Genomic DNA, 10,460 nt, shown 5'->3' with positions numbered 1-10,460 from the left:
TTATTCTGGAAAGAAACTCACCTCGGTGGCTCAATTTTCAGTCAAACAATGAGATCTATAGGGGGAACAATACCACTAGTGAGGTGCACACACCTAGGAATTATCAAGTATTGGAGATCAAAACGGTAGAATTTACCAAAGGACAAAATTTGGAAGGGATAGGAAAGGAGGAATGAAAACCAGAAGCCGACCAGGGAGAAAGTGGGATCAGTGATGGTACATTGTGGGGATTGCTATCAATGACAGGAAACGAAATGTGTGGCTCTGTGGAATGGAAAAACGAAGCTTTGTCAACCTTCGCCCAAGCCACAAGAAACATTTTTTTAAAAGACAAACCCAAACCCAAACCAAGGTACTGAAAACGGATCACTATTTTCCCCTGTGTATATGCTTGTTGATCTCACCCTTCTCACCTATTGCAGACTGCTCTCATCTGTTAACACGTGGGCCATGTATCCTGAATGACGGACATTTAGATTTTAATACAAGCAGTCAACCCCTGGGTCATGAACACCATGTGTTCCTGACTGGGTCTTTAGGAGCAGAAGGCCTTTCAAGTGCAAGAAAAAACTTGAAGCCTTTTCAAGGGTTTAAAGGCTGCATATATTGTGTTAAAGTCATTGTGTTAAAAAAAACTGTTGTTGCCAGTAGGGGTTGGTTCAGTGGCTTCAAAGTGAGGGCAGATTTATATAATAGTAAAGCAGGACTTCAAAGATGGTCCTGCCACACTCAAAAAATGTTAGCTGACCTCACTGCAGTCAGTGGGTATGGCTCTTCACTGTCCTGCCAAAAATCCAATCTCATGCATTTAGATCTCAAGAAGGCTCACTATGACTCTTCCAAGTCAGTCTGCCATTCCAGGGCTTCAACTTCTAAGTTTTTCCATTCCAGTTACTGTGATGAACCACTCAAACGACAACCACCACCAGAGACGGCGTGCTAATGATGGCCGAGTATTCTTCATAGGAGCAGGATTATCGATCCATCCACCTGCTGCAGCAGTACTAAATCTTGTTTTCTTCATTCATCCACCTGTTCATTCCCCATCCCTCCCCATTGCTAAAAAAGCTAGGAGATCAGGGCTTTGAGCATAGATTCCATAGATCAATATTATTATCAATATTTGATATCAATATTAGTAGTTATGACAGGTTGGTTATGTGGAAAAGGCAGAACAGGAAGTGGGCCTTAAAGGTTAGTTCAGATTTAAATAGGCAGATGTAGAAGTTAGAAAAACAATTTTTAAGTATCTGTTATATGTGAGGTTGGGCTGAGAACCAAGGGTGGGAATTGGCATTGTCTGGGGTAAGGAAAGCATGACAACCTGCTTTTTAATTTTTTTTATAGATTACAGTCAAAGAAATCCTCTGGGGCGTTTCTACTATTAAATACATGTGGATGATAAGTTGGAATAGACTCGTTGGTGATGCGTTTGGTTTTGGCTTTGGGTGGGGTACTGTTTGGGAAAAGAGAGAAGTATTTTGGAGTAGATGAGCTAGATGCTTCTGTTGGAGGATACTGAACATTGGGTTGAGAAGCTAAGATTTGAACTTATAGGCATTGAGGGGCCACCTGGTTCTTAAACATAAACTGGTCATGAAAGTTGTGCATAATATGGTATTTCCATTAGCTGTGTAGCAAAGGATGAGGTAGCAGAGGAGAGAATGGGGTCACAATGACTGCTGCCATAAGATGATGGGATCACATCTCGTATGCTGGGAAAAGAAGATAATTGTAGAGTCATTTTGAAGAGGACCCCCCCCCCCGGAATCTGAGACCGAGTAAGAAATTATAAGGAGAACCCCAAGATGATATCCAGTTTCAACCTGTGTGACTAGTCGAACTGAACTGCTGCCAGCCTTGTGATGGAGAAGGGCTTTTTACTAGGCTGTTTCCTAGGGCCCTGATATTTTCAGGGTAAATCGAGTTTATGGCAAGGAGATTCTATTTTCTCATGAAGAAGATGCTTTTTTGCTTTTTTCTTGGTCTTTTTTTGACAGTGGCCCTACCATTTTAACTTTGTTTATCCGCCCCAGGGGATTGTGCCAAGTAATGATCTTAAATGCTTAGAAGCAGTCAAGACGTTCTGCTGAGTATTCCCTCAGAATGCAATCACCTTCAGTGTGGCTGTTTTGTAACTCTCATTTTGCATATTGGGTTCTCAGAAACCAGGTCACCGCATTGTCAGCTGGTGGCTGGCACTTTTGTTTGTGGTGATGTTTCCTGCAAAGTTGGCTGATTTCTCCACCTCCTTATTTGCCTTAACATACAAAATTAGGATTTAAAAGAATTCAGTGGTGGGTACAGTCCCGAAACAAAATAGAAGCATTTACCATAGGGCTGGCCTATCAACAATGGTTATTGTAGTTTTGTGCAATCCAGTCAATTTTTGTCATGCTAACTTTATATATGACAGGATAGAACTGCCCCACAGGGCAGATTGCCACATCTTCCTCTCTCAGAGCAGCTGGTGGGTTAGAACCGTTTACTTTCCAGTTCGCAGTCATGCACTTAATCATAGCACCGCCTGGGATCCTTGTAAGTAATGGTACCTACCTCTATGTGTGTGGGTGAAAGATGAGGTTTTCTCCTCTCCAAAAGGGTTACAGTCTTGGAAACCTACAGAGGTCATTCTACCCTGTCCTACAGTGTCATTATGAGTTGGAATGGACTCGAGGGCAGTGGCTTTGAGTTTTTGTGTTTGACCTCTATGTGTAAAGTGGTGTGGTTTAAAGAACTGTGTCTCTGGGAATGAGGAGTCCTGGATTCTACTTCTAGTTCTTTTGCTTATTTGAAGTATGAACCAAGGAAAGATAAATTACATCTTCCCTAGGTTTCTGTTTGCTTGTATATAAAATCAAATGGTAGACCAGGTGATTGCTAAGATCAATGCTGGTCCCCCAAATGAATTATCTATTAAATCAGTAAATGTCTGCTAAGTATCCACCTAGTCTATGATGGATAGGGGTCACTGGGTTAGATCAGCAACTGATGGACACATTTATTAGCTTGCTTACTTCATGAAGACAGGCAAACAAGATGATTCAGATTAACAACAACAATAAAAAGTTTGAAACTGACTTATTGGCTCAGAGTTTTATAGATGAAATGTCCCTTCCTTTTGACATGGGGATCCATTCAGCATTTTATGCCTGGACTCCTAAGGTAGAATGGAGTAGGATCCCAAATGGGTTTGCTCTCATTTTCTGAGGTCTGTGTCTATAACCTCTTGATGGCCTGTTTCCAGAAATAGCAGTTATGCTGCTTATCTTAGTGAATCATGGTGACTTCCATCATAAGGGGAACAAAAACCAAGATAGTTCCATTAGTGGGCTCTTCATAGAGTATATTGGAAGAAAGGGCTTTTCTGTATTGTGTCTTTTCCAAGGATTAGCATTATTCCCAATCCCAATCAATGGCTGCCCATGGCTCCACCATTCACAACTTCACCTCAAACACAAAAGCCACGGTCATCAAGTAGATTCACAGGGTAGAATTGCCCCTTTTGAGTTTCTGAGACAGTAGCACTTTAGAGTACAAAGCCTCATCTTTCTCCAGCCGAGTTGAGCTGCTGACCTATTGTGTGACAGCCCAATGCGCCACCAAGGCTCCTAACCATCATCTCTGTGGCTCTCAAATCTGAATGACTGACCCCCTGGGAACCAGGGTGTTCTCTGTGAACCACTATCAGTCATCACCATAAATCTGATTCAAGTGAAGCGTGTGTGTGTGTTCCATGACCTCAATATTCACTGAGCATCTTGTCAGTAAGGAGACATGTTAACATATAAAAATGCCTTCCTTAGCAAGGTTTTCATCTTCCTGTCTTTTTTTTTCTCCCAGCCTCTAATCCCATCCACACTTTCCTCTCTGGATTACATGCTGAGGTCAACTGTGTTGTTCTTAGCTGCAAATTGAGGCTTCTTTCCAGAGTTTCCCACCTCTCATATGAATTCAGGTTACCAATATCCTGCCTTGTATCTCCGTCCCTGCCCCTTACTACTTTTATTTGTGGGGAATGGCAGTGAGTTTTACCATCACATAGGGTCTTTTCAGCATGAGGTTTATTGGTGGTCGTGTAGTTTCTTTCCTTTGTCAAAAATCCTTGCAGTATTAGACTGTTTTCAAGGGCACGAACAAACAGAATGGTCAGCAGCCCATATGGCTTCCCCTAAGCTAGGGGAAGGCACTCACCATTCTTTTAGTGGGGTGAAGTGAAATTACTCGGTGTGGATCTTCCATTCGTAGTCTTTGTAACTTGCAGTAAACGATTGTGTGGAACCCTGCAAATAGGATGTGTGAACAACTGTAATAGAGGGGGTTGGCCACCAGGACTGAAAGACATCTGAGTTCCCTGTGTAGATAGGCAGTAAAGAGGCAGCATCAAGATCATGAGACAGAGCAAAGAACATTGCTGAGACCTGGCCCACAAAACAAGTGAAGCTGATTGTCTTTGAGCCAGAGGCTGCCTTGCAAAGTGGGATACCTTTTGGACATGTATCAATGCTAAAGGAGCTTGGTAGCACTTACACAAGCAGGCCCAAAGCCAAGAGACCACTTGGCCGAAAGCTCGGTGATCAGAGAGAAGTATACCTACCAACATGACTGAGAAGAGGCACTGGGCCGAAAAATGGTATCTTTAACATTTTGTAACCCGTTAACTTCCATCAGTAGACCTCATAATTGTGAACAGTGTCTGTCAGGGCTATGTAGCCAAAGCAATGGATTATTGAACCCAGCAGAAAAGTAGAATGCCGTGGGAGGGATGATTGGTGTCAAAATTATGCAAACAAGGTTGGAGGTTGGAAGCATGTCTAGCCTGTGCCTGTTGGGAATCTTCCTTGGGCAGATATGGAGCTGGATTCTCCTTTTCGGTTCTGTAGCCAGAGGAGGTCAGACATGGTTTCCACGCCATTTTTCACTTAATATTTAAAAACACAGTCCTAAATGTGGACATACTACAAATGGTCTACAGAAAGACTATGGAAAAGGTTATTTTTAAATATTGTAATCTTTCTCCTTTCCATTTTTATCCTCTTCCTATATCTACCCCCACCTTCCACTGCATTCAACAATCGCAGATCCTATGGGTCCATGACCCAGAGCCTTGTACTCTCTTAGCCGTGTAATCTCTCTAAAAGTGTAGTGTTACCAATGAACAGGATAAAAGTATTACTGCTCCCAGAAAATACCTCCCTATTTTTAAAGAGGATTCTTAGACATCAAAAAGACTTCAACAACCATAGTAATGCATTTGTAATGGTAGAATTTTGAGGGAAACTATTTTTGGTCTGGAGAGGAAAAATTGTTCAAATGCCCGCTTAAATTTGTTCAGGTGGGCTAACACCTCTGTTGAGCAGGGACTACTCCAATATATCTCTTGGTAAGTGAGTTCTTAGTTCTTATACGGGCTTATATGGGTGCGTCCACAGTGATTGTAATCTCCAGAGATAGAGGCAGTGGTGTGCTGCATATGGCTTGGACTATATTGTAAGAGCTGGTGATTAACATTTCAGGAATTTTACAAGCTGATTAATCAACACAGCAATTATTAAATGTTAAATTCTCTCAACTTAAAGCTAAATAAATTTATTTCCAGAATGAGAGTAATACCCCAAACGCAGCATTTCCTGAGCCGTAATCTATGCTCTCGAGCCAGCATCCATTATACTAAATTGACATAGTAGCTGCAACAATGGGCTCAACAGAGCAAGGAGTGTGAGGAGTGACTGGGACCTGGCAGTGTTTCATTCTGTTGTACGTGGGGTCACAATGAATCAGAACTGATCCGATGGCACCTAGAGATAGTACCAACAAACTCTTCAGGTTGGTTTCATCTATTCTACCTCTGTAATAAAAATACATATTTTGATAGCTTTTGATTGAACATAGTAGGAGTAATTACACCACAAAAATGGTCCAAATGCTACTTATCAGGGAGATTTATTGTGTTGCTGATGGTCTCTAATTAAGGATGTTATAGGTAAAATATTAAATCCTATAGATTAAACTTTACTTTGAATTATATTGCCACATCTGGTTTAGGGCCAAACAGCATCACAAAGACTGTATTTTTCCTCGCACTTGAAGCATTCAAAAATGAGTCAAAACATAGGGCACAGTGAATTTTAGGACACTGAACAGCAACCGGTAAAGAGCAGTGGTCTCTGCGATGGTTGTTGTTGGGTGCCACCAAATTGCTCCTGACTCGGAGAGACCCCATTTACAACAGAATGAAACACTGCCAATTTCTGTGTCATCCTCCCAATTGTTGTTTTGCTCGATCCTATTGCTGCGGCCACCATGTCAGCCCATTTCATTGAGAGTCATTTTCAGTGGTTTTCTGGTTGACCAAGCATGATGACCATCTCCATGGACTGGCCCTCCTGATAACACGATGTCCAGTTAGATGAGATGAAGCTTCACCATTCTTGTCTCTAGGAGCATCCTGACTTTTTTTCTTCCAAGACATACTCTTGTTTTCTTCTGGAACTTTTGATATTCTTGAAAACCCTATAAATTACGGGGGGGGGGGGGAGAATTAGGAGAATTGAACTGCTGTCCCAGTTTATTGCCCTCAAGAGTATCCGGGCTACAGTGCATGGCTAAGGAACTAAGGTAGGGTCTGACAGACATCTTATTATGAGCACAGAGAACTGAGACACTGAACCAATGTAAGAAGCTACAGATTGCAGGACAGACAAGAAAGAGGTGCACAAAGAGAAAATCCTGAATATCTGCATAGATGTCCCATAGGTATTAACACTGAACATTACATGCATGCAAGATGAAAACTGAAGACAGCTCTGGTAGATAAGCATTCTGTGATGCTCACCTTTCCAACATGATCGCTGAAGACAAAATGGGTGCATGAGCTAATGTGGTTAAGAGAGCTGATGGTGCTCAGCTATTGCAAGATATAGAGTCTGGGGTCTCAAAGGCTTGAAGTTCAAAAAGCTGCCATCTAGCAGGTAAGCAGCAAAAGCCACATGGAGGAAGCAACCCAACCTGTGTGATCACAAGTTGTTGATGGGATCAGGTATCAGGCATCAGAAGATCCAAAACAAACAACCATTTTGATGCGAATGACTTGGGTGGGAATGGAGGCCCAAAGCCCATCTGTATATCCCATCAAAGAAGGGTTACAAGCAAGGGACAAGTCAAACAGGGTGTAGTATAGCACCAAGGAAATATATAACATTCCTCTAGTTCTTTAATGTTTTCCCCACCCACCCACCCACCCTTCACTATCATGACCTCAGTTCTACCTTACAAATCTGACTAGACAAGAGCATATACACATACAGATAAGAGCTCTTGACACACAGAATCCAGGGCAAATAAACCCCTCAGGACCAATAATGGGAGTAGTGATACCACGAGGGTAGGGGGAAGGTAGTGGGAGAAGAGGGAGAAAGGGGGAACTGATCAGAATGATTGACGTACAATACCGCTCCCTCCTTACAGGGGCATGAACAACAGAAACGCAGGTGAATGGAGTCAGCAGATTGTGTAAAATATGGAAATAAAAAGAATTTATTAATTATTGAGGGTGGGAGGATGGGGAATGGAAGGGAAAAAGGCACTGACACCAAGGGCTCAAGTAGAAAGAAAATGTTTTGAAAATAATGATGGCAACATATATACACATGTGCTTGACACCATTGATGTATGGATTGCTATAAGAGCTATAAGAGCCCCCAATAAAATGATTTATTAAAATTATAAAAAAGAATAAGAAATAATAAAATATTGGCCCAACTGGCCATGGTAGTAGGAAATAAATAGCCCTGTTCTTGTTGTTCAGCGCTGTCAATTCTGCCTCCACTCATAGCGACCTTATGCACAACAGAAGGAAACACTTCCCTGCCCTCTGCTACTCTCACAATTGTTCTTAAGGTTGAACTCTATGTTGCAGCCATGCTGTCAATCCACCTCCTTGACCGACTTCCTCTCCTTTGCCGTCCCTCTACGTTACCAAGCATCATGCACTAATCCAGGGAATGGTCTCTCCTGACAACATATTCAAATGGGTAGAACAAAGTCTATCAATGCTTGCACTCTGGCAATACTTCTTCCACAACAGACTGGTTTGTCCTTTTAGCAGTCCATGGTGTGCTCAATATTTTTGGAAGGAACACACTGGAAATGCTTTGATTTTTCTTCTGTCTTCCTTATGCAACATCCAACTTTCACGTGCGTAATGGGGTGATTGAAAATATCAGGGCTTGGGTCAGGTTCATCTCACTCCTCAAAGTAACCCCTTTGCTTTCCAAAACTCTAACGAGGTCTTGTGCAGCAGATTTACCTAATGCGATGTGCCTTTTGGTCTCTTTACCACTGCTTCAAGGGCATTGATTGTGGACCGAGCAAGACAAAATCTTTGATAACGTTAAATCTCTGGGTTTATCCTAATGTTACCTATTGGTCCATTTGTGAGACTTTGGGTCTTCATTACACTAAGTTGTAATCCATACTGAAGGCTGCAATTCTTGAACTTCATAAGCAAGTACTTCAGGCCTCACTTTCAGCAAGCAAGGTTATGTCCTCTGCATCCCACAGATTGTTAAGATGCCTTCCTTCAATCCTGATGCCACATTCTTCTTCATATAATCCAGCTTCTCTGATGATTTCCTCAGCGTACAGATGTAACAAGTATGGTGAGAAGAGAAAATACAACCCTGATGCACACCTTTCCTGATATTCAACTATGCACTTGTTCTGGTCACATAATTGCCTCTTGATCCATGCACCGGTTTCTCATGAGCACAATGAAGCGTTCTGGGATTCCCATTTTCTCAAGTTTATCCATAGTATGTTATTATACACATAGTTGAATGAGTTAGCATAGTCAATAAAACACGAGTAAACATTTTTTGGTGCCCTCTGCTTTGAGCCAAGATCATTTTGACATCAGCAGAGATGTCCTTTGTTCTACTTTGTCTCCTCAGTCTGAACCTCTAGCAGCTCCATGTGAATGCACTGCTGCATCTTGATCTTCAGCAAAATTTTACTTGCACGTGGTATCAGTGACATTGTTCTATATAGTTTGAGCATTCAGTTTGGTCACCTTTCTTTGCAATGGGTACACATATGGATTTCTATCAGGCAGTTGGTCAAGTAGCTGTCTTCCAAATTTCCTGGCATAGAGAAGTAGATGCTTCTAGGGCTTCATCAGCTTGTTGAAACATTTCAATTGGTATTCCATCAATTCCTGAAGCCTTGTTTTTGGCTATTTTTTTCAGTGCAGTTTGAACTTATTTCTTTAGCACCATTGGTTCTTAGTTATACGCTACCTCCTGAAATGGTTGAATGTCAACTAGGTTTTTTTGGACAATGGCTCTGTGTATTCTTCTCACCTTCTTTTGATGCTTCCTGCATCATTCAATAGTTTTCCCAAACAAACGTTCAGAATTGCAATTTGAGGCTTGACTTTGTTTTTTGAGTTCTTTAAGACATGATGAGTGTCTTCTTTTCTGGTTTTCTAACTCTAGGTCTGTGCACAGTCATTGTAGTACTTTGCATTGTCTTCTCAAGCTGCCTTTTGAAATTTCAGTTGCAACCAGAACTTATATTTAAGCAACTGATGACCTGTTCCAGTTCTGGCTTTGTTTTAGCTGCGAATACTGAGTTTTTCAGCTTGCATTCTCATCGATGTAATCAATTTTATTTCTTATTTATTTCTCATCTGGGTGAGTCCATATGTATAGCTGCTGTTTGAGTTGTTGCAGAAAGGTATTTTCTATGAACAAGTTATTGGTTTTCCAAAATTCAATCGTGTAATATCCAGCTTTCTTTCTATCACCAAGGTCACATTTTCAACATTTGTTCCTTCTTCTCTGTTTCCGACTTTTGCAATCCTATTGCCAATAATTATCAATGGTTCTTGATTGCATGTTTGATCAATTTCAGACTAAAGATTTTGGTAGGATTTATCAATTTCTATAGTGGTTGGTGTATAAATTTTAATAATGGCTCTATTGATGGGATTTCCTTGAAAGAGGATAGGTAAAATCCCATCACAGATAGCATTGTACATCATGATTGATTTTGAAATGGATGTAACTCCATTCCTCTTGATTGTGTCCTAACTGGCATAGTAAATCATATGATTTTCTGATTCAAAATGGCCACTATCAACCCATATTAACTCACTAATGCTTTGCATATTGATCTTTATGTGATATATTTCATAACTGATGTCTTCCAATTTTTCTAGATTCATATTTAGCACATTTAAAATTTCGATAATTAGCAGGTATTTGCAGCTGTCTCTTCTTGAGTTGTACACCATCAGCAAATGAATATCGTACACCATCAGCAAATTAATATCCCAAAGACTCCCACAAGATGTATTCAACTCACATTACCAGGGTCAAATCCACTCAGAAATCAATTCCTTCTCAGAAAAATCTCCAGCCCCTCTGGCTCAAGGGGCCCATCCTCAGACAATGTGCTGC

The sequence above is a fragment of the Tenrec ecaudatus genome, chromosome X (assembly GCF_050624435.1).
Source record: "Tenrec ecaudatus isolate mTenEca1 chromosome X, mTenEca1.hap1, whole genome shotgun sequence".
NCBI classification, from domain to species: Eukaryota; Metazoa; Chordata; class Mammalia; order Afrosoricida; family Tenrecidae; genus Tenrec; species Tenrec ecaudatus.
This window is presented reverse-complemented; position numbering follows the sequence as displayed.